The following is a 25,115-nucleotide window of genomic DNA, read 5'->3' as shown; positions in this document are numbered from 1 at the left end:
ATCATAGTAATCCAATTAAAATATCTAAATAGCATTTTTTTTTTTTTTATATGTGACCAAGTTAAATTAGTACATTGTAATAAATGCAGTTTGACAGGCTCTGCTGCATTTATGGCCTCTGGTTATGGAAACTGACATTACATGAGGGAATCTGGCATTTACTGCGGCTAATATTTGCTATCTTTGTTCAGTGCAGCATGCACAGATCCACCAGCTGGGAGTCATAATGCACAGAACTGATAATACATAGCTGAAATCATCTGCAATAAAGTCCCCCATAAAACTAAAAGAAGATTTCTGTTTGTTTTGTGTTTAACTGAGACAAATGTCAAACTGGATTGCGTCTGTCTCAAGAAATTAAGGGAGATCAACAGGGACACTTGTCCCTAATTTTCTTTATGAGTTAGGCCTGGGCCATCACATGTGGTAAACCATTTATTAAATATTGCCCTACATTTTCAGCTCTGATTATCTTAAAGGAACAGTCCAGCATTTAGAAGAATGCTCTTATCCAGAGTCAGATTAGACAACCATAGCTGGATACAGCCATATTAACTACCACTATTTGCATGTCATAGCTTGTGTATTTAATGTAGAAATTGAAGATGGCTTCTACGTGAAACTATCTTAGAATTGGCAAATTGGTTCAGTTCCGTTTGTTGTAAATGTCTATATACACAGTATAAATATAAACTGGCAACTGCTATTGGGTTTTTAGTGCCAGTTGACGGAACATGACTAAAGGAAAACGCCGGCCAATTTGAACATTAATGTACAAAATGTACATTAAATGCACTTAAAATGTCCGTGCAACATGAACAGGGACCTTATGTAGAACAACATTTGTTTTCAACTCAGAAATTTGAATTTAAAAAAAAAGTTTAAATTCACCAACCCTGTCTCGATCCATCTGGCAGCTACATTGCAAAAAATTATAGTTTATTCCCCCTCAAAAATATGTAATTGAGCACTATAGTGGTTATAACCATGTGGACCATTTCTTTCCCATTGTAGATCACATGTTTTTCTTACTCCAAGCTACTTCCCTCGTGAACACCTTAGTCTTCACACACTACACTCCGATCTGCACACTGCTTTTTAATTTTTCCTGCTACAACTGAATTCCAGTGTGACTTCAGCGCGGGACTACAGCTAGCCTTCTGTAACGCTATTACTATGCAAAGGCACACACAATATAGCCTGTTTCCATGTAATTACATAGTTATTGATTTGGTCATAACCACTACAGTGCTCAATAACCTATTTTTGAGGGGGAAATAAAGTAAAATTTTTCGCTGCAAAGGCATGACCTGTCCTCTGGAGGACTGCTGTGTTATGATTATCACAGAAGCCTTGCTGAACACACTCCCGGACGGCAGCTAGCAGCTAATAGGTTCATCTAGAGGCCGGATGTCTGAGTTGAAAACGCGTCTTGTTGTCACGTAAGAGCCCTGTTCATGTTGCACAGTCATTTTACTTGCTGACGTTTTGGCTAATTGGGAGCTATGGGTATTAGTTGCAGCAACTCCAGTTTTCTAGGACCAATTCTGTATTTTTGCTATCAACGGTATCATACAAATATATGATATTCGTATGATACCTATGAAATCATGGAGGGGTCTGAAATTGTCATCATAGTTGCATGTCCACTTTGCGAGACATAATCAAAAGAAATATATCCAGAAGTCACAATGTATGTTTTAACTATATATTTGAAGGATACAGCTGCAATTAAGTATTTGAACACTTGAGAAAATCAATGTTAATATTTGGTACAGTAGCCTTTGTTTGCAATTACAGAGGTCAAACGTTTCCTGCAGTTTTTCACCAGGTTTGCACACACTCCAGAAGGGATTTTGGCCCACTCCTCCACACCTATCTTCTCTAGATCGGTCAGGTTTCTGGGCTGTTGCTGAGAAACACGGATTTGAGCTCCCTCCGTAGATTCCCTATTGGGTTTAGGTCTGGAGACTGGCTAGGCCACGCCAGAACCTTGATATACTTCTTCCAGAGCCACTCCTTGGTTATCCTGGCTTTGTGCTTTGGATCATTGTCATGTTGGAAGACCCAGCCTCGACCCATCTTCTAAGCTCTATCTGATGGTAGGAGGTAGTTGCCCAAAATCTGGCAATACATGGCCCCGGTCATCCTCTCCTTACTACAGTGCAGTCGCCTTGTCCCATGTGCAGAAAAACACACCCGAAGCATGATGCTACCACCCCATGCTTCACCGTAGGGATGGTGTTCTTGGGATTGTACTCATCATTCTTCTTCCTCCAAACACGTTTAGTGGAATTGTGACCAAAATGTTCTATTTTGGTCTCATCTGACCACATGACTTTCTCCCATGACTCCTCTGGATAATCCAAATGGTCGTTGGCAAACTTAAGACGGGCCTTGACATGTGCTGGTTTAAGCAGGGAAACCTTCCGTGCCAAGCATGATTTCAAACCATGACGTCTTAGTGTATTACCAACAGTAATCTTGGAAACGGTGGTCCCAGCTCTTTTCAAGTCATTGATCAGCTCCTGCTGTGTAGTTCTCGGCTGATTTCTCACCTTTCTTAGGATCATTGAGACCCTACCAGGTGAGATCTGGCATTGAGCCCCAGTCCGAGGGAGGTTGACAGTCATGTTTAGCTTCTTCCATTTTCCAATGATTGCTCCAACAGTAGACCTTTTTTCACCAAGCTGCTTGGCAATTTCCCCGTAGCCCTTTCCAGCCTTGTGGAGGTGTACAATTTTGTCTCTAGTGTCTTTGGACAGCTCTTTGGTCTTGGCTATGTCAGTAGTTGGATTCTTACTTCTTGTATGGGGTGGACAGGTGTATTTATCCAGCTAACGACCTCATACAGGTGCATCTAATGTAGGATAATAAATGGAGTGGGGGTGGACATTTTGAAGGCAAACTAACAGGTCTTTGAGGGTCAGAATTGTAGCTGATAGACAGGTGTTCAAATACATATTTGCAGCTGTATCATACAAATCAAATAATCAAATAAATAGTTAAAAAAAAAATCATACATTGTAATTTCTGGAATACTTTTTAGATGATGGCTCTCACAGTGGACATGCACCTTTGATGACAATTGGGAGAACTTGCACAATAACAGGGTGTTTAATTACTTATTTTCCTCACTGTATTTCTGTTGTTTGTACATTTGGAGTCCATCATTTACCGTGTTCAAATTCGCTGGGTTCCCAGAGAAGGAATAACTACACATGGCTAGGCACTTGTAATGACATTTTGAAATTTGTTTAGGGACTAAAAACACGTTTAAAACTTGCCCTGTTTAGGCCTATTGGGTGCAAAATCTAGCAGGAGAATAACACGGTGTAAACCGCACCGTTTGTTTGAATTTTTCTTGCTTACGAAAGCACTCCAAATTTAGAAACAGCTATGTGTTCAAATTGACTGGAATTCTCCTTTAAAGTAAAAAAGGCCCAGAGTTCTCCTTTAAGTGGATAGTACATTACCTGCCATTATGAGGTACGTTTAATTGAAACTGTAGCTAGTGAAGCCACAACTGCTGCTATGTTAGGAAACCACTGAATGGTTAGGGCCTAAGATCTAATATAAGCACAGTATCAGGCTGGATGAAAGGAGTGAAATTTAATGGCCATTCAGTCTGATTGTCAAGCTAACACAAGCACAGCCAACTTCCCAAATAGTTTGATTGGTCCATAAAGGTCTTTGTGTACAATTAGACAGTAACACTGTATGTTGAAAAAAGGAGGTTGTGTCTGCTTAATTTTACTGTGAAACTGAGACGGTAGCTCAGTAAAGGCGGAGATATCTTGACTTCAGTCGTACCTGCTTTAAGAGCTTGGCCAGCTCTGGTTAAGCTCTGAAGCGAGGCAGCTGACAAAAACAAGCAGCAGCTGATTACTGTACTGACAGTCTCTAATCTGCCTACTCATTTTATACATTTCCTTTCTACCAAACACATTTACTTAACTTTTACGGAGATTTGCACATATATTAGATTGACTGCAGAATGACAGCAACTATTAAGTTCCTTTATTCTTTTTTCTCCATCTATCTACTATCTTTTTGCAGCTCCCAATTTGTGAGTAATCAGTTTCCTTTACGCTGCAGTCTTCTTTACTGAGTAAGTTTACATGCACACCAATACTCCAATTTTTATTTTGAATAAAACAATGGTGATATTTGTTAAAGGCAAATGTCAAACCCTTTTTAATAAAGTATCATGGTGCTGCGGAGACAAATCATATCCTACAGACCAAAGAAGAAAATCTTTCTTTGGTACAGATCCTTTTATAAATCACACTATAATTATTGAAATTTTATTTTTTAATTTGAAGTTTTTTAACAAATATGACAATAATGATGGAAAACGTATTTCCTTCCAATATCGTGAATCATCTCGCAATTGCAATATCAGTCAAAAATAATCCCAGTTAGATATTCTTTTCATATTGTGTAGCCCTTCAACTTATTAAGGTCACATGACCGGAGACATGATTCCTCATCAACGTCTCTGCCAACACTATTCAATGGAGCGCTCACCAAGCTGGAAACAGTTGCAGAGGTTAGAGTCTGGGTCTCCACACTTCATCACATTACAGCATGCTCTTGTGAATTAAATGAGAAAGCACAAAAGCAAATGTAACGCTTAATTGAGTTTATGCCAACGATTACACCAGCCCATAAACTATTATTTCCCACTAAACCATTGTCTAGGTGAATACTTGATTCTGATTGGCCGAATGGGTGTCATTTAAAAGGGGGTATAGGACACCTTTCAAGTAGTTCCAGTAAAACAGTCAGTTTACCATTTCAAATTAATGCACTACAGTAAAAGATAAATAATGATCTGAATATCTTATTTCCTTATTTCCTAAACATCCAGTGTAATTTGACTACTTCAGTGCCAATTACCTGAACACCAGGATGGTGCTAACACACAAAATGAAAGAAGTTACACTGCCCCTCTGACTTTGTTTCACAGCAATCATCTCTCATCCTGTTCTGTTCAGCTTGCGTGGGGGTGTGGCCTTGACCAAGTGTGGCCACTTTGCTCGTTTGAAAGCCGAGCATCTCTCATGTGGATGGGCCAAGTTCTCTGGGCGGGCAAAGCAGGGAAAGGGGAGGTAACCTTGCCCCTTACAACCTCACAAGGAGTAAGATTTGAGATCGGTCCATCTGGGGTATAATGTTCTCAAAGGCAGAGGATACTCAGGGCTCGGTTTACACCTATCACCATTTCTAACCAATGGGGGGGCCATAAGCATGCTGGGGTAATTACTGTTAAAAAACCTCATGAAGTGAAATTTTCATGCCATGGGACCTTTAAAAATAAAACAAACCTCAATATACATTGGCTTTATCGGGTAATACTGCCAGTAAAGTGAATGGCGTTACCCCTGAAAAAGCATTGGCTTAAAACCTTACAACAAGTGTTGATGCATGCGTTTTCTTTTCAGCATGAATTTAGAGTCTTTACTGTGTTTTGCTGTAATTTACAATTGCGTTGCTTTCTCTCAACAAAAAAAGTGGTACTAGCTTTTCCAAATTGTCACGGGAAAAGGCGGAGTATACAACAGACCGTCAAAGAGAGGGGCACACACAAAATTCTTTAAATATGTTACTATAAGTCTTTCTTGAAAGACATTAATGGTCTTCCACTTGATTGAACATGTGAAAAGTGAGAGAAATTGATTCTTAACAAATGGGGGGTGGGGGAAGAGCTAGAGAGAAGTTCAAACTCTTGCTCCTTCCTCACCTCTGTACAGCTGGCTAATCACAGCGTGAAGCCGGTGTGTGAAACTCACATCATCGGTTTGAGAAGGTCACAGATATTGTCAGATGCAGCCCCCCCCCAATTCAACATGGGAAGGTTTTCAAGGTTTCCTTAGCTCTACGGCCATCTGACAAGCATGTGTGATGAAGCATACCGACAGCTTTACTTTCAGCATGAGTAAATAAAGGACACATAACTTCACATTTCTGGACTTAAAGACAACGTTGGATATAACTTATATATTGTCCAATTTTGATATGCATTTCTAAGTGGATATTAGGCACCACGCCCTTACTTTTTTTTCCTCAAAGCATAAAAGATAAACTTCTTTCTGCATTAGGACAAGGTTGACAATGGCACCGGGCTGCGCCGCCAGCTGGGAAAATAAATGGGGAATGCTTGTGGTGCGTGTTGTCACACTTCATATGACAACCTGCTTATTCTTTTTCGGGGATTAGATGCTTTTCATGGGCAGGTCATTGTTTTCCAGGACATTTTTGGCAACTTTGTGATTTTTCAGGACATATTGATGACATACAGAAACGAATGCATTGAACGTATTTTTTCCTTTGTATTCTGTCTTTTGCCGTTTCTCTGCAAGCTCTTCCTGTAAGTCCTGGTCTGGCCGCCACCCCCCCTCGCCCCACCCCTCACTCACTCATCACTGAGAGACCGGAAGCTAACTAGTTAATGTGGGCCTTGGTTTTCAGATGGATTAAAAATGCAGAAACTACGGAGTGGGGATAAATGACGATCCTCTGCTGGGATCTGCCAACAGGCAGTGGTTATGTCCTTCTTCCCCATTCGGCAAATCGCTGACATTGACACACACTAAGCTTCCACCAAGAGACGTGAGCCCCCGCCGCAACAACACTTACAGGTTAGACTTAGCTGAAGGGCATCATAAATAATCATCAGACTGTATATTAAAAAATATCTAACATATTGCTTTATACCCTATTATGTTGCATTTGATCCAAAAGGTCAATGACTTACTTATCTCATACATTTTTTACAGCACCACACACACACACATACACACACACACCCGACAAGAGGCATACAGTGCCTTTCAACCTGTCCACAACCTAGAGGTTCAGTTTTACTTAATGCTAATAGAGGTAGAGCTCACACTTGACAGAATTGCCTGAATGACTAGAATACTATGGTATCAGAATCAGAAATACCTTGTTGATTCCCGAAGGGAAACTCTGTGCTGCAGTTGCACAAATAGTAAAAATAAAGATAGCATAGCATTGCCCGACCATGCTCAATGAGAAGAAAGCTAGCAAACAGTGTTCAAAATAACCTCAATCATTTTACATTTGTAAATTATGAGTGAAATCTCTTTTATAGCCTACTTTGGAATATCAAAAATCTGAAACACTTCATTTAAATGTGTGTTCATAGGACTTTAATGACACAGTCATATCCATGACATCACATATCAGGCTGCTTTGATTGTCCATTTTCCTTATTTTTACAACCTTTTCTTTGGAGTAGCTGTTTAGTTGACCTATCCGTTTATTGTCTTTTGAGTAGTGAGTTGCAAGGGAAACATTAGGAGTCATGTGTGTGGAGCTTTATAAGACAGATGTTTGCATGTGTGTCAGGTAGATTCATGTTGAGAGGACAGAAATATTTTGAGAAGTTTGGGGAAGAAGAGGAAGGGGGGCCTCAAAACGGGACCCTCGCTACACCACAGACACTGTCAGGTAAGAGTGATAGTCATATTTTGTGTCACGAACACATTTGTTTTACAAAAGTCACCAGTGGTAGCTTAAAAGACCAAATGGATACCTTCACGTTTATTAGAAACCAGTCAACGACAGAGTGTTAGGTGATCTTTGACTTTCCAACATTGCTTTTACTAAAGATTGATTTTCTGTTTTACTTATCAAGATAAAAACATAATTGACATTACAGTCTATTATTGATAACCACTTGGTAGTAACAGCCCAGGACATTTGTATGTCACCTGATTGTGAATTGTTGCCCCACAGCTGCGAAGCTTGGTGCAGCAAACCACTCACTTTTCATCCAAAATGAATGGGGGCAGAATGAGACACTTAGTGGATGTTGGGGCTTCAGTCTGAAGCACTATGAGCAAGCATATACTGATGAATGAGCCGTTTGCTTGCACACAGCTCACAGGGGTTTCTTTGCAATCCAGTTGATTTGCATTCGTTTATTACTGAAGATGAATACACCAACTTAAAAAGGAGCGTGCTGGTGGGTTTGTATGTTTTAATGACAAATTGTGTACACTTCACATTAATCTCAACCATTTTGAAAAGCGATTAAAAATTGAATAAATAAAGTTTATGTTATAGTTGTGCAGCAATTTTCATACATTATTAGTTAGTTTGTTGACTGCATCATTATTGCTAGATACTGGACCAATGACAACTAAGTTACCCTAATTTAAGAATGCTTTATCCGTCAAAGCAGATTAATATTAAAAAAGAAATTACCAGAAAGCAATCATAGCCATTAAGGTAGAAAATATGTATGTCAAGTATACAAAACCTGTGAATATTTAGCTAAAACATTCACAAATCAGAAGTACTTTTTTCGTTCGACACCAATAGACAGAAAGTGTACTAGCTGTGTGTTCTTTACCTGTAAAGGATGACTTCTCAGTGCTGCAGTGGGTTGCTTGTGCTCGTGACAGAGAAAGGAAGAAAGAAAGTATGGGCTGCTCCGCTCTCTTTGCCTGTGGGAGAAGAAAGCAGAATGGATGTGATTTTTGATGTAAATGTGGGAGCCGCCAGGGGGTAGAGGTGGAACATTGATATGCAGCCTGAGGTCCGGCAGAGCCCCGTTCTCCACACCTCGACGTTGACCTTACGACCTCGCCGTGGAAATCATCTGGCAGCAGCCCTGACCTCTGGCCATATGCACGGAAACGGCTGAATCACAACGGAGGAATCTTTACCCCAAGTAGCCACTCAACAACTTTCTGCTGCTACCATTTACATACAGCATCAAGGAGGTGCCAAACAGCCAGAAGAATCGTGAAAACATGTGGGGTTAAATCTGTGTTCATTAGGGGTGACCCTGAACAGTCAAATTTTCAATGCGTCCACGGAAAAAGCCGGATTCAACTACCAGTCTCACTGTTGCATCTTTGCAGAGGCGTAAAGCCCAGTTCACAACTAAAGATTCTGCAACGGGCCGCTCTGCAGCGTTCCCAAAGCTGCCAGTCTACACCAATGAGACCAGACGGTTTATCATTTTCATAGCAAAGACTCTACTTGTATGCTTTTTTCAGTGATAGATGGGAAAGATTAACAAAGACTAACTTCACGGATGTACTCTCTAACCAGGCAACTAAATATGACTTTGACAGAACATAAATGCCGACTTTCTTAAGTCAAGTGGGATGTCATCTATCCGCGTGCATGTCTACGCTGTATACAGAGCCGTGTAGGTAAATGCTGTATACAGCGGACGTAAACAGGCACGCCACGTGGTGTTATTGTGAGAAGAAAGCTACAGTTGAGTTTAGGGAAAGAAAAACGGGGTCTGCTTTAGTGAAAGAAGAAGGCAACGGTTGAGTTTAGGAAGCGTGACATGAGGGACGCAATCTCGGTCTCCTGAATGAAAGTCCAGTGTTTAACCCGTCCACCACACCGCCCAACGTCCCTATGTAGATTTTTGCCCTTTCATACTAATCACTACAGCATAAATTCACACACAATTGAAGGGGAATGTAAGTCAAGTCAATAGAGGCCAAACGTCGTTGATATACACGCTAAAAAGTGAGAATGCATCTTGACGACATGCCAATAATGGCATTTGAATTGGCGTCTTCGAAATACAGACCCCATTTCATCAGTCTGAACTGGGATGTTTTGCGAACGACTGTTGGGATTTCTGTAGACAAAGTTCACATGGCGACAGGTTCTGGAAGGCAGTGCTGGTCTGCTGACAAAAGCGAACATTTTCTTTTATAGTTTGCATCTTAACTTTTCTTTCTTTTGCAAATCTACTGTACAGAGCTCATGTAAATTTCAATAAATATGACCTTGTAACATCTACTAGTAATCAATAATTTCCATCTCAAACACAAACAGGTGGCAGTCTATCGAGTTGATTGGATAAGAAACTAGTTACATCTCTAGTCTAAAGAAAATACATACATCTGCGCATACAATATATCCTTTTTATTGCCAGTTGACTAACGGGCAGAATAAAATCTGCCCTTTGATACAATCCTAAAACTAACCAATGAATCAAAAAAAAAAAAAAACATTGACAACATGCCTGCCTCTCCATAGCATCGGTGAAATAAAGTTGTCCAACTAGTAAACAATGCTGAAACGCTCGCCCACGGTTAAACCTGCTGACCCCTGACCAACAGTATGATGTGGTTAGGTTTGGAGGACTTTACAAATTCAAATGTCTTTTTTTCTCTTTTAAGATTAATCTTTGGGCATTTCTAGGCCTTTTTCCCCACCAAAAAGACAGCTTAGTCTTGAAAGGGGAGAGAGAGGGAGAATGGCATGCAGCAAAGGGCCGCAGGTCGGACTTCAACCCACGGCGGCTGCGTCGCTGTGCCTCTTTATATGGGTGCCCGCTCTACCAGGTGAGCTACCCAGGTGCCCCCGATTCAAATGGCTTCTCATTTGAATTAGAACTGACTTCTGAAACGCAACACAAACTTGAAAAAAAGTCTTATCGAGATGAAGTGGCTTCTACACAGCACGCTTCTCCCAACGTCAAACAGGATAACGTATGTATGTCAGGAGACAGAAATGACGCACAACCATGCAATACCAATAGGTCTGCATGTTGGAAGAGCTCGGGGGAGATACAGTGCTTGGAGAGAGGGACACGGCTCTATTGAATTATACATGGAGCAGACGGAACCAAATCAACTGTGCGAGCCATTGTTGAGGCATGAATAAATGGTGCATAATTGATACAGGCTCTCTTACATTGTGCGTTCCCGTTTGCAAATCTCCATGTGGAGTTATGATGCAAAGCAGGTCAGGGGATCTGAGGAACACAGTGTCACTGATCTAATGATGCACACTGTTAATGCTTTATGCTAATATGCACCGCTGGCTCCAACGAGCTTTCATGTATCAATGTAAATTACTACTGGGGCAAACTATGAGAAAACTTGTCGTTCCCTTTAAGCTAGGGGATATTAGCACATGATATAAGCTTCAGTGTCCAAACTGGACTCACAGCACGTATTTCCACATCACATCTCAATATACTTGGACAATATGTAAATAATTACTTGGTGCAATAATTTATCAGTTACATGTGTGATATGTGGTATTTATTTACTGCTGCTACTTACGTACGGTATTTATATCTTTATTGTACTTTATTCATGTTCATATTGCACTACATTAGAATTTGTGGAATCCGTTGTTTCAGAAACTATATTTTTGACCTAATCTCCCTTTACTTCTACTTCAAATTAAATTAATTTTTTTTTAACCGGGACCCCATGTTTGTGTGTGTCAGTGACTGAGTGGAACAACAATCTTGGAAATTGGTCAGTATTAGGCGTGAATGCTGTAACCAGACACCACACACCGGTCTGCAAAGTAACCCTGTGTGAGCATGTCGGTGGCTAAACGAGCCCTTTTGTGAAGGTAAATTAACAAATAGACAAGCTGCAGATTTTCCCTATTTACTTAAGTCGTAGCTTGTAGCTTCATGGTTGCCGACTGCAGCGATCTTGCTATAAGCTATAGTGCAAAGTTACTGGGAAAAGTCGTCGGCAGACCACAATCTTCTGAACATAGCCATACAGAGAATTACAGAGAAAGTTGTGTGGAGCTGATAGTCTTAATTAGTTTTGTAGCAACTCATTTGGCAATGGCTTAAATGTAACGGATATTCATTAATATCAAAAAGTAAGGCACCATAGTTTAAAAGGTGCCCTGCCACACAAAATCTTTTTTTTTTGTTTGATTGTTTGAAATATGTTAGGTCCACGTGTGTGTGTGTGTGTGTGTTATGTGGTGAATGTGAAAATGTACTGTTACCTCCTCTGTCAGCTCTACCCACCGAAAAGAAATAAGAGGAGAAATCAGGCCGATTACAACAGCTGGTCAGTCTGACGTCATGATGCCTGAGCTCATTACTATACATGAGCTCTGGGTTGCGCTGGGTAAAGGATGCTGATGCCAGATTATAGCCAGGCTTTCATTGGCTAGCTGTTAGCCAATCAGAGTCAAGCGGCTTAGCTGGTTGAATATTAATGAGAACTAGCCCAACTGGAGCTGAGTCTTCCTGCAGGCTTTCTATACCACGCTAGAATGGCTTGAAACAAGGTAAACAAGGTAACCAAGTTACAGAGTCAATGGTAGAACTTCAGACATTACCTCAAAGTCATGAAATGTGTGTGGAAGGGCACCTTTAATAATGGACCGATGTCAAAGAGTGTTGTTCCGATCAGTCACTTAACACAAAAATATAATAGGGGTCTAGGTTGAGAAAAATGGTAAAGGTTACCCTTTAACGTTTATTTCTTACTGTAGCTGTGTTACTTCATCCACTATTTAACTCCAGCTTTTCTTACTCTTCTTTTACCTTGAATTTCAATGTGACCAACTGCAAGTAAAAAACAATTTCCCTGAGGGGATCGATACAGTGTTCTGACTCAAGAAAAAGTCTGACGAAAGTACTTGTATCAGCCCTTTAAAAACTATATCTGTCACCAAATGAGTACATGCACTGTTAAGAAGGCTGGTTGCAATAACATGTGTTTTATCCTTAACACCACCATTGAGAAACGAGCTAAGAAATCATTCTGAAAATTAATAGAATCCAGGTTGGGGACTAAACAAGACATTTGAGGACGTTATTTTGGCTCTGGGAAACACTGACCATTTTCTGAATCCCATTCTACATACTGCAAATAACGGCAGTATGCAGTAGGCAGTACCTACTGCATACTGCGTTCATTAGTAGTATGCAATATAAAACAGTTAAATTGTTCATTCTGCAGTTTGCTCGGCAGGCCGAACCTTTTAACAGGCTCTCAAAGCATTGGGCAACAAAAAAAAAAGAACTCAAGCCACTAATGCAAATGAAAAACTTAATGAGCTTTGCATTTTTTGTTTGTTAACTGTTTAAGATACTGAACATGTAAGATACTCAAACTTAATTACTTACATCTATGTGAAATAAGCAAATACAACAATCCTTAATTATGAACTGAAATATCAAATCTAATGTGTATGACATGTTAGAATTTATAGACTAGCCTGTCAAAGCGAGACGGGTATCTCTCTGCCCCGTCAGTCGCTGCTCTCCCTTTCCTCGGCCACTCCGTGGCCGGTGTGTGTGAGTGCCAGCCCGGTGGGGGGGCAATCACTTGTGGAGCTTTGTAACTTCAAAAAGGCTGACTACCACAGCTTCCAGTGAATCTTATAGTTATGTGTTAGAGTTGGGCGGTATCCATATTTTGATACCGTCAAACCTCCTGCCTTTTTACCACGGTATACGGTATTACCGTGACTAATTAAAAATGTTGACATAAGGCTTAGACACTTATACTGAAACACCTCTCCCTTCTCATTAGGTTGCAACCCCCTTCGAGAACAGGTGTCTCTCCCCGAGCGGTATACCGTATTACCACCGAACCCTAATATATGTGTTGATTTTTGAAGATCGAGGAAAGAAACGCCTCTTGTGGGCCAGTCTTCTGATAGAGCTCCAGTCAGCTCACAGCGGGGTCTGGACAGGTAGACCGGTTTGCCAGCGACCCCGGCAGGCACCGGCCGGCTGTCACGTCAGACTGTGGAGCTTCTGACATCCTGACACCATTGTAACTAATTTGTAATTAGCCATCAATTATTTTAAAACTGCCCATATCCAAACTCTACATAGTTGATTTCTCGCATTAAAAAAGTCTCACAAGCAAATTTATTGATGAAATAGACACTTCTTTCAATCGAGAAAGAGTTTCCAGTTGTTGGCCACAACAGCAAACCACATTTTTTGTGGTTGTTGTGATTGCTGCAGCTCTATGCATTGTGGGATACAGTATTTGAGATTTGTTCTGAGGCATACTGAAGATTTTCTCTGAATCGGTACGACATCGAGGTATTTTTGGCATAGTGCAGATCTTGCTCTGCATACTACATGCTACATTTTTGCCAAATCAGTTTGCACTGCTCGTATAGTATGCTGTTTTGCAAACAGCCACTGATTGACACTTCTTTACCATTTTCCAACAATTCACAGACCAAAAAAGTAAATGATTAATCAAGAAATAAGTTGCAGCCCTAACCTAAAACAAATATATAAAATGTAACTGTTTAATAAGAAGAAAAGAAGGCTGTGTTAAAGGCAAAAATGTTGAGGGATGTGCAAATCCCAAGTTTGCTTCTGGTGTTGTCCTTGTTGCATATTACAGATATTTGTATGTATCAATTCATTTCTTTATGAATTCCTTTGGAGACAAAGGGGCTTTTGTAATCTTAGGTAAGCGCTGTCGTTGTAGTAATTAACACAATGCCCTGTTTGTGCTTGCTTGCGAGGTGGAAGGGTGTGTCCTGAAACACAGAGCTTTTATACGGGGAGCGTTGTTCATGTCCCAGATGAATTTAGGGGAAAATACCTTGGAAGAGAAGTCACCTTGGAAACAGATGTTGGCGTCCTGGGAGTACTACTTGGTGATCGGGACCAAACCCACAGTTCTTTTCTAATCTTAACTAGTTGTTGCTGCAGGACAGTCACCTTTGGTCAGTAAACTCAACTGCAACGGTTGCTAATGGTGTTGATATTATTCATTGCATCAGACCTGGACAGAGACAGAGACAGACCATTATCGATTATTGCCTATTGATGTTACTTGTTCAATTTTCGTTTGCTGCTTTTGTTTGGTTTGTGTCATTTGTCTGCTTGATTCAGAAAGTGTCTTTCTTTAAACAGATTCAATAAAAATGGGAGATCATGCATATTATATATTGAATAGGTGAGGCATCGTGATGCAATGTGATTTTGAATCGATTCAAATCGTTGACAGGAGAATCGTTATCTAATCTTGAGACCACTGAAGATTCACACTAGAGCCCCACCGATGTATTGGCGGGTTGATATTATCGCCCAGTATTAGGCATTTCTCGAAGTATCGGTATTGGCATTCATAATGGCCGATTAAATTAAAAAAAATTCATTTATCTGAATAATTTATAATGACAAATAATGACTATTTAACAAATAAAATAAAAATGGACGGTCAACCATGTCATGAGTGTTGGCGTTGCATTCATTGTCCACCAGAGGACGCTCTACAACGTCCCTGTTGGCAACAGATTTTTTTTTGGTTATTGTGTTTTTGTTCAAAGGACTTTAAGTTTCATATCGTAAGTTTGTGTTGTTATAGTTTTTGTCAGCACTTTAATATATTTTGATGTTCTGTTGTGACAATAAAACAAAATGATATTATTTTAGTGAGAACTCAAATAACTAATGATAGGGAAATTGTTTTGTTTTGTTACGCGTTCCTGTTTTTTTTTTTTTTTTTGTAACATATGATGAATAGAAATATCAGATTTTTTAATAACCAAATATTTGTGTCATCCTTAAAAATCCTTTATAGATCAGGCTGTAATTCACACCCCCGACGTTTGCTAGAAGCAACACGGTGCTCTGTACCTGGCTCACAGTCCCCATTTCCTCAGTTAGACTTAACTGTCACGTGGCCGGCCGGGCAATATCATACCAACCTGTTCATGAGAACGCATTGTGTCCAACTGTGAGATGAATGGTTTCTTCAATTTAAAGAACTTATGAAATTAATTGATTGAGTGTTGGATTAAAAGCCAATTGTACATAAAGAGTCCAATATGAGAAATTCACTGTGCCCAAGTTAGAGGTTTGGTGGAAGGGTTGACGCTAAGAGAGAAAAGGTAAAGGTCATTCGATAGCTTCGATACGTGAGCCATTCTGAGGGATACTACATTTAAACATATACAGCATGTCCATCTTCACATTTTTGTATGCCCTGCACACCGATGGATAACCCACACTGGTGACTTTAACTATTTTTGGCTGACCTTTAGGGAAGCAACACTGGCATATGGATACTGATATTGACATTTCAAACAATCTCCTTTCCAAAACCTGCACAAAGAAACTGATGCCCTACGCCATAACACTTGGGAGATCAGCCAGGTGTGATTTCAATCAATGAATACAAAAGCTCTAAAATAACTACAAGCAGCTGTAAGGCGGCGGGTGTCTCACACTTCAGTAATTAAAAAGGAAACATTTTATATATAATTTCAGATGTGTTTTTTTTTTTTTTGAAGCCATTTATTAGACAGTAGCGGAATGAAATTGCTTTTTGGCAACTTGTGGAAAACTCTACAACATGTTGAACAACATAACTCTGACACAGCCCATGACCTTATAAACTTCCACATCCAGAGGACACAGAGCATTAGCATTCCTGGCCTCCTGGCTCAGTTTCTTTACCAGCTAACCATTCTCACTGGTTTGCATATCTTCCGTTTAGTGCGGGACAGTAGGTTTATCACAGCTGCCCTTTGGGGGTGGAACAGAGTGAAGACTGAACCTTAAAATTTTATTAAACCAAAACAAATGGGTAAATTGGATAAAAACCTCTTAAGAGCCAAATTCTCTTGGTTTGCCACTGCTGACAAGCCTTTTCAAGCTTTTTTTATTGTTTTTCTCAGGCTGTGCCACCTAGCTTCATACAGTCTCTCCCCCTGAACTAGCTGTAACAGCCTGAAGCGTGTAAAGTAAGTTGTAAACAGTAGAGTACCCACATCATCTCCAGACTCCATCTGGAAATGTAATCAGAATAACAAGCTATGAAAACTGAAAATACAACCTCTTATTCATGAAAGTGCAAATTATATATTCTACTTAGGCGAGACCTTCCCCCACAAAAGATGAAAGTTTTCTTGCTATTAGGTGTGACAGGCATCCCTCTTTAGATTCCACTCTGCCACGACCTCCTGTAGCTCCTCAGCCAGGTGAGTGTTTGTGTGCTGTCCATACAGCAGCTGCGTCTGTAGAACTGACCCTTTCATTTCCCACTCAGAGTCAATGAAATGAGCAGTCACAGTGAGATAGCTTTCAGTAGCACGACAAGTTCAACCATCAGCCGTTAGTGAAACGGAGGGTGAAGCTGACAACCCATGTACCATCTACAGTACAGGGACTACAGTTTGCCTCATGTGTGGACGGGATGGCACTTTGTCACGATATTCGAGTCCATGCAAGTGAATACGGGGGCAATGAAGATGACATGTAAATTCCAATTGCTTCAGTAATTTTCTTTGGCCCTATATGTATGTGTATCTAAAGGCTGGTTAAGCTCGGTAGGGAGGAGGAGTTGGACAAGCATGAGCAGCACACAAGCACCCACCTAGCTGAAGTTGGACAGTTTGTTTTTTGTCTCGTTCCAGTGATTGGTACATCTGGGTGATGGTGTCAGATATGTATTAGCATGGTAAATGTATTTCCTCTCAGATACCCGACTGCTGAACAACGCTGACACACAGTTGTCATCTTATTCACCACTCTACCCCCTGTACTACTGGAACTGACTGGGAAACAAGTTTCCCTGTGGGTCGCCACCCCTAGCCATACACTAGGCAACTTGCCCTTAGCGCTGCTGGCTCTGACTCACTAACTAGGCTGTCTAGGCAAGTTTTACAAATATTTTCAATCACAATATCAGCAGTAATAACAGTACTTGCATGTTGTAGAGACGACAGTGGAACAGGCGTGTCTACCGGTTTCGGTTTAGACACAATCCAAGGTGTCTGTACAGCAGGGGGGGTAGTAGAAAACACGTCATGATGATGACGACGACATCGGGATGACGTGATGAATCATGAACATCTTCAAGATGTAGAAATGAAGCTACTTACTGGAGACCAGTCTAGATACTGATGAAAGGAGAATTTGTATGCAGCCCTTCTCTTTTCATTTTTAAAACGTTTGAAGACATGGTTGTCTTAGCCTGTCAGCTCTGCTTAGCTAACAGGACGCATGGAATTCCAGTGAGAAAGCCAGTAGCAATGACAGCACGAAGACGGATACACAAGGTTGACTCCATAGCTAAAAGAGAAATGAATCATCATCAGTGCATAGAGTCCCAGTATTGCTTCTCCTAAATTGAGCAGAAGTGTTATCAGCCAGGATAAATGAAAACACCTGTCTGGGTGTGCAGACCCTTTAACACCGCCATAGTTCAGACAAATTAAATGATGTAGTAGTCTCAGCCCAACAATGCATCTCAGAGTAAGCTGTTTTTTTCCCAGAGTTAGGGGAGAGGTAATATTTGAGATGCTCCATGCAGTTACTGAACTCCAGCACGGGGCTAGCTGCTCCTGAAACTACAATGTCTCACTTATACATTTCTAATTCTACAACCAATCAAATGAATGATAATACATGAAGCTGTTTTACGCACACTGTTCTCCCTGAATTGTGCTGGAAGTGATGTTAAGTAGCGTTTTTTTTAATGCCGGGTTGGTCTAGATCGACGAGAATTCATTTAGTGGATAATCGGCAGATGTTTCTTGCCTTGCTAAACTTTGTTAGTTCCGTGAAACATCAACAAACTCTGTGCTGGCAAGCTACACTCTGATAATGGCAAGTTCTATAAAAAAATGTGGATGGTGCAACAAGACAGGCCTGCTTGCTTCTTACGGGGTATATGTTTACAGCAGATACTCTAACTAGGACGGTTGATACACTGGTGCGAGCAAGTGAGCTTCAACAATGTATCAAACAAATTGAAATGGCTCCTTCTACTGAGTTGTGTGAAGAGTTAATTGTCCCATGACATGGTGCTCTTTTGATGCTTTTGTATAGACCTTAGTGGTCCCCTAATACTGTATCTGAAGTCTCTTTTATAGAGACCTTAGTGGTCCCCTAATACTGTATCTGAAGTCTCTTTTATAGAGACCTTAGTGGTCCCCTAATACTGTATCTGAAGTCTCTTTTATAGAGACCTTAGTGGTCCCCTAATACTGTATCTGAAGTCTCTTTTATAGAGACCTTAGTGGTCCCCTAATACTGTATCTGAAGTCTCTTTCTGAGTTTGTAGCATTTGATGAGGAGAGAGGGAGAGGCAAGGTGGAGGCTGGGGGTGTGGCCTTGACCAACCGCCACTTTGCCCATTTAAAAGCCATAATGTCTCTCTCTCATGGGTGGGCCAAATTCTCTGCCGTCCAGATGGGCGCATCTGAGCTTTCATTTTCTCAAAGGCAGAGCAGGATGCCCAGGGCTCGGTTTACACCTATCACCATTTCTAGCCACTGGGGGACCATAGGCAGGCTGGGGGAACGCATATTAATGTTAAAAAACCTCAAAGTGAAATTTTCATGTCATGCGACCTTTAACTTTATTTAATATATTATGTGGCGTTTTGTTTACGGGGTGAAAGTATTTCCAACAAAACAAGTTCCTTTCCGAGACTTATTTTGCTGCGTCACTGTCGCTGCGCCCGGAGCTTAGCGCTGCCCAATTTGAATGTGATTGGTTTAAAGAAATGCCAGATCTCCTACCCCAGAATGTATGAGTGTTGAGGGGCCAGACCTCACTCCACAGCGCTGTGGAGATAGAGCTGGCAAGGGAGACTGATGCCAGGCTAAAGCAGTTAACCTAGGGGAAAACACTAACTCTAGGGAGTTTTTTCTTCCTCTAGTGATACTTGGGCCATGTGGAAGTGGAAGATCTCCTCTGTCCTATAAGCTATCCTCATCAGACTCACAGAAGCAAAAACTGGAATTTCCCAAAATGTCAAGATTCTTCCTGTAAGCTCACCCACTCAGAGCCTCAACAGGAAACGTGTAGTCAAAAGTGATTTCACTGACACTATGCTGACCACCCTGGGACAGGAGAACAGGTGTTTAGCAGGTGGCCATATGCTTCCATCTTTCTTTAAATAGAAAAAAATCATGTTTCAACAATTATCTTGAAAGCCGTTTATACTTTGTGTTACAAAGTATAAAGTGTTCAGATGACAAAAAGAAAATATTAAAAATTTTACAAAAAAATTACAAAGGGGTCAAAGCTTCAAATGCAATGGCAATAACCACAGGGCAAGTAATACAGGTGGTGTAAATCACCACCACGGTCCAATCATATTGCCTCCAACTTAGAAATGATGGCGTTCACTTGCTCACACAATTCATGTTTATGGTCTGAAAAGTGATACGGCAGCTTTCTTTTAAACCTGTTGGAACATAAATTATTCAAGCTCCTTTTCAAAGAAAGTGATTTCCAAATGCCCCTCACTATAAGGCACGGGTGTCAAACGTCAGACTGGAAAATGAAAAATACGTTAAAGGGCCAGACACAAAATTTTAATATTTTGACTGTACTCAACAGAATGTCTCATCTAGCTTTCTCACTCAGAGGTTGGGCCATGTAAAGCCCCCAAAAGGTTTGAAAAAAAGTTACTTAGCCATCATGAAAAAGCTCCACAAATGTTGGCGAAAGGGGCAAAAAACTTGAAAAGAATGTCAAAAACATAAAAAAAAAAAAAGAAGTGCCAACTGCATTGAAAAAAAGCGCCAAAAGGGGTCAAAATGTTTTGTGAACCTATATTAAAATGCGGACCAGGATCAAGATTGCAAAGGGCTGGATTCGGCCTTCAGGCCTTGAGTTTGACACATGTGCTCTAAGGTTTGTAGAGCATTAGCACTCTTTGTTAAAGAATATCATGATAACAGTGATCTAAAAATAAGATTGACTGCAGTAGGTTTGAAGTACCATGTGTTTTTGAAGCTGGCCTCTTTCAATTCACTGTTGGTAAATGCTGCAGAGCCTCCACTGTGTGGAATGCAGCTCTCTCCTTGGAGGGTGTCATAAGGATTAGGGCGTCAGAGAGTAGCCGAATGGCAGCCAGTTGTCTATTGAACCCCAAAGAAGGAGCAGCACAGGAACGGTCTGTGTTTGGGGATGACCGGAATGTGAACGTGCCCCCAGGTCAATGGAAGTGAACCAATTGCCGGAGGCACATACTGCGACGCATGTACTGCATGCACCAGTCGACCGAGACAGGTCCAGCATCGGTCTCATCCCTCCCGTTTGAGAATATAACAGCAGTTCAACCCGTTCTTCTCTCGAGGAGCGCGGAGATTAGTCTATGGCATGTTTTTCCAGCAGCTCCGCCGGCTCTGACGTCAGAGCTGATATTTATTTGGAACCTGAGATAGCATGCAAGTTTTTACCCCGTCGTTATGATGGGAACGCCAGCAAATTGAGGTGTATAGCCGCTTCTGATTAGCTTCAGCATCATGTGGTCATCATCGGTAACATGCTTTTCTACACAGCACAGCGTTTTGAAAGCGGGCACGCACGTGTGGGTGTAGTCTGTTTATATCGTGTAGCCCGAGTGTCTTGCCCTCTCCGCTGCTGTGTGAAGCAGTTTGATTGTTTCACACAAGCCGTGGTAGGCTCAGTGGAAAGTGCGGCTGCAGCCCAATATATGCAAGGGATGCATGTCAGCGACCAAACTGTGCATTCATATTAGACCAAAAACAAGGCCCACTAAGAGACTTAGGTCTCTCACCAATCTGCCTAATCAGCGAGGTGGACAATTGCTGAGTAGGCTATCAACACACACTAAGTGGCTGGTTGATCCTTTTAATTCTGACAGAGCGTGACGAGCCTGTCTGTCGGCTTGTGAGGGGAACGTATGTCTCAGTGGCCTTAAGATATTCAGAAGGGACAAAAGCAGACAGAGGAAACTGCTCTTCAGGAGAAACTGCGTGGCTCTAAAAAAGCGTCCTTATGTTTCCAACCTTTAGCCGGAGTGAGACACGCTTTCCCAGCACCCCCACACGCTGTTGTTATTAAAGACCTGCTTTATCATGTGGACAAATATCTTGAGTCAAATGTATTGTTTTGGGGAGAAAAGTGTGTGTTGTCTTTGCCGGAACTTAAAAAAACGCAGAGAAGCCAAGGCAGAATACAGAATGCCGCAACATCAGTTCCGGTGCTTTGACTTTATTTCATGGCGCTTGCATTGTGCAGAGTGAAACGGGAGACTAGAAAAAGGCGTTTATCATTCAGATAAATAATAGGCTCCTGTTCTAAAATATTTTCAATGTAAAGGCTTAATATCTAAATGATTTGGACAATGTGGAAGAGATTGTTAAACTGGATGGCTGTCCATATTCATTTGAGTCAGATCATAGGCTGAAGACCTCTGACCTAGGACTAGGTATAAATTATGTCATTTGTCAATGATGTGGTACTAGGCCTAGGCCCAATTTGTTAGGATTGACATTAATAAAAAAATTATGGTATATACGATCACTGACCACAATATTAGGAATACCAGTTGTACAATAAAATAGGATGAGAAATATTGTTTTATTACAATTCTATCCAACAATATTGAATAGGTTAATACAATACAGTAGGTGATATGGGAGTTAAAATGTCACGTTGTGACCTTCATATACAAATGAATTACTCATTTACATTATTTTATACTTATGTTCATATTATGCTAAGCAAAATTGTGCCATGATGACTAGATTTTATGTAGATGTCATCATTAACATCATGACCTGATTTGATGATCAGAAAACAAGTGATAAAATGGAAGTGAATGCCTTTTGCCTTTGCATGACCTCTTATAATAAGGGTCAAAGGTCAAGTATAAGATTTTTTTTTATGTAGATAAAAAAAAGTATTGCCAAATTTTCAATATCCTGCCTCATTTGGGTGGACAACAAAATAAGCTAAAGTCATTTTTCTCAGTTCTACACTCTGGAGAGTTAAGGTCTTTTTTGCAGAACAGCTCTAAGAGGGCAACGCCATCGGAAATTGAACCGCGCTGCTACGACACGTTATTCAGCATAGAGCTAAATGCTAGTGGAGATTACAAAGCTTCCAGAGATACCAGATACATCAGCCTGGGGAGGTGTGGATTAAGACATGTTTTTTCCATTTAATAGAATTGGGCAGACATACAAATAAAGTTTCAATATTCTAAATAGATCTAGATAGGATACTAAATGTATAAGTAATCTATACAATACCTTTCCTTAAGTGTGTGTGTGTGTGTGTGATATATGTATCTAGAGCTGCAAAGATTAATCAATCAGCTGTCAACTATTACGTAAGTTAATTGCATTAATAACTATTTTGATAATCAATTCATCAAGATTTTCTTTTTAAAAGAAAGAAAGCTGAATATTGTTGAGTTGCGGTCACAACAAGACATTTGAGGAAACCATGTATCTATCTATATATATATATATATATATATATATATATATATATATATAAAATAAAACACCTTTATGAAATGTAATGGGAAATTACAATTATGTTCTTCATGGCAGAAGGGCAAAGAAATTAATTTTACATTTGATTTTATATTATATTATTCACATGAAGAAAGGATCCAGAATCCAGCTTGCTCGTACACCATTACACAGTAGAGTTAAACGGTGATCTCGTCTCCCACCAAACTGGATGTACTTTTGTCGTTAAGGTTACAGACTCAAACAAATATATCATAATCTTCAATTAATACCCTGGTCAAATCTCTATTAAATCACTAGAAAATACGGCATATCATACATGAAACAAATGCGTCTCGGCGTTCAGGACCAGGGCTTCTACCAAACACCGGCGAGGTCTGCTCCCACTCGACTACGGCTTCCCTTCTGTTAAAATGCGTAGCGACGAGACGGGGGTTTGGTTCGCGTTTAGCCAGGGAACAGCACACGGCCAAGGGGGAACGGTCGTCGACACAACGGACTTCGCCGTGAGGAAGGAGGTGCTGACACATCGACCACTTAATAAAACAACACTGTTAACTCCGGCAGAATAAAAGAAACGCCTCTAGTCTAGTGTAGAGTCCTTTCACATTGTTCTCCATGACAACGAGTAAAGACACATTAACTTTACCCGAAGCTGAGAGAACTCAGTGGACATATTTCAAGCTTAGTGTGGAAAGAATACCTTGCTTGCTGTTTAACACTTTCGTCTCCTCTGAAAGTTTTTCACCATGCGACATCACTGTTTGACAGGTTGGCTCATTTAAAGGGACTGACATGCGGATGTCTGGGCTTGCTGTGCACTGTCACGTGTAGCAGAGATAAGCTAACGCGCATGCTGTTAGCTCTGTTGCTAAGCAGTTTTAATAAAATGAACAACAAAGCGGCTATGGCTTTTTAAATTCGCTAAATTAAACACTGACAGGGTATGCTATTTCTAACAGCACGTTCACACAACAAATGCAGGGTTTGTACACTTACCTTCAATGACGGGGAGAATTTTGCGCTTGCATTATGGGAAGTGGAGTTTTAAGTTTGCGCTTTAGACAGGAAAACAACCCTGTGTGACTTGCATTAAACTACAAGTCCCACGGTAAAAGGAACGCAAACTTAATGTTGCGTTTACGGCAGTTTGGCATAATGATACACAGCTTCGACAATCAATATTTTTCAAATATATTAACATTGCTGAGATTTGATTTAGTTGTATCCTTTGTTTAAACAGTCTCATTGAGATCATAATCTCTTTTTTAAGTGTGTATAAGAAACACAGACCACAGGATGGACAAAACAAGTAAAAATTCACAATTTACATAGCACTCACAGAAGTCGAGGATAGATTTTTTTAAATCTTTAACCCTTGTGTTCCTCCCGGATATTAAACTAACAAAAATTTTACATTTTGGCCCCTTTCAGACTTTTTTAGTTTTTAGTTTTCACTAACACCACCTTACTACCACTAGTTTTACTGTACTTTTTGGAATTCATTTATATAGAATTATACCTACTATTTGAGTTAAAAAAGCGGACATTATGAATTATTTTGACTTAATTAACTTATCTTAACTTATTTAGTTAAGAAGAGAGGAACGTACAGAGGAGTAATGTCAATAACGCAAGTGATCAATTCTGTTTGCACAGAGCGTTGTATGGAATCCAATCTATTTTTGTGGTAATTTGGTATTACCACAATTTTTTAAAGGGGTCAAATTTGACCTGAGGACAACAGCAGGGTTAAAAGAAATCTGTAGTTTTTTTGTTGTTATTTTAAAACCTTTTGTAACTCATCCAATTTGTTAGAAGCACACCATTTAAAACATTTTATCTTGAGTTCTATTAGAGTTCTGGTAGAGATATGGTTCAAACGTCCTGTGACCTGATATATTACCTGAATTTAGATGTGATCAGAGAAGAGAGATAGTTTTCTGTTTATAGAGCAGTACTCTACAGCTGGGGTCTTCCACGTTTTTAAGCCAAGGACCCCCTAACTGAGATAGACTGATCATAGACCCCCCCTGCTACATATGTTGTATAAAATAAAGTTGCATATTGAACTAAACCTAAAATAATGTGTAGGGTGGCCT

General features: G+C 40.4%; 1 protein-coding gene across 2 annotated transcripts in view; it reads right to left on the bottom strand.

Annotated features, from left to right (window-relative positions):
• fhit (fragile histidine triad diadenosine triphosphatase) overlaps positions 1-24,040 on the bottom strand; it is a 369,059-nt gene extending 345,019 nt beyond the window's left edge. Inside the window, exons 1-2 of one of the 2 annotated variants that reach the window (XM_034869177.1) lie at positions 24,013-24,040; positions 8,387-8,480 (exon numbers count right to left, since the gene is read on the bottom strand). The gene's annotated coding sequence lies outside the window, so the exon portion shown is untranslated. Of the gene's footprint in view, positions 1-8,386; positions 8,481-23,716; positions 23,983-24,012 lie in introns of those variants that run through there. The other variant, XM_034869176.1, reaches the window with a different exon arrangement.
• Between the last annotated feature and the right edge of the window lie 1,075 nt (positions 24,041-25,115).

This window comes from Etheostoma cragini, chromosome 4 (genome assembly GCF_013103735.1).
Source record: "Etheostoma cragini isolate CJK2018 chromosome 4, CSU_Ecrag_1.0, whole genome shotgun sequence".
Classification (NCBI taxonomy): domain Eukaryota; kingdom Metazoa; phylum Chordata; class Actinopteri; order Perciformes; family Percidae; genus Etheostoma; species Etheostoma cragini.
Note: the sequence above shows the minus strand (reverse complement) of the source record. Positions and strands in the feature narration are given on the sequence as shown.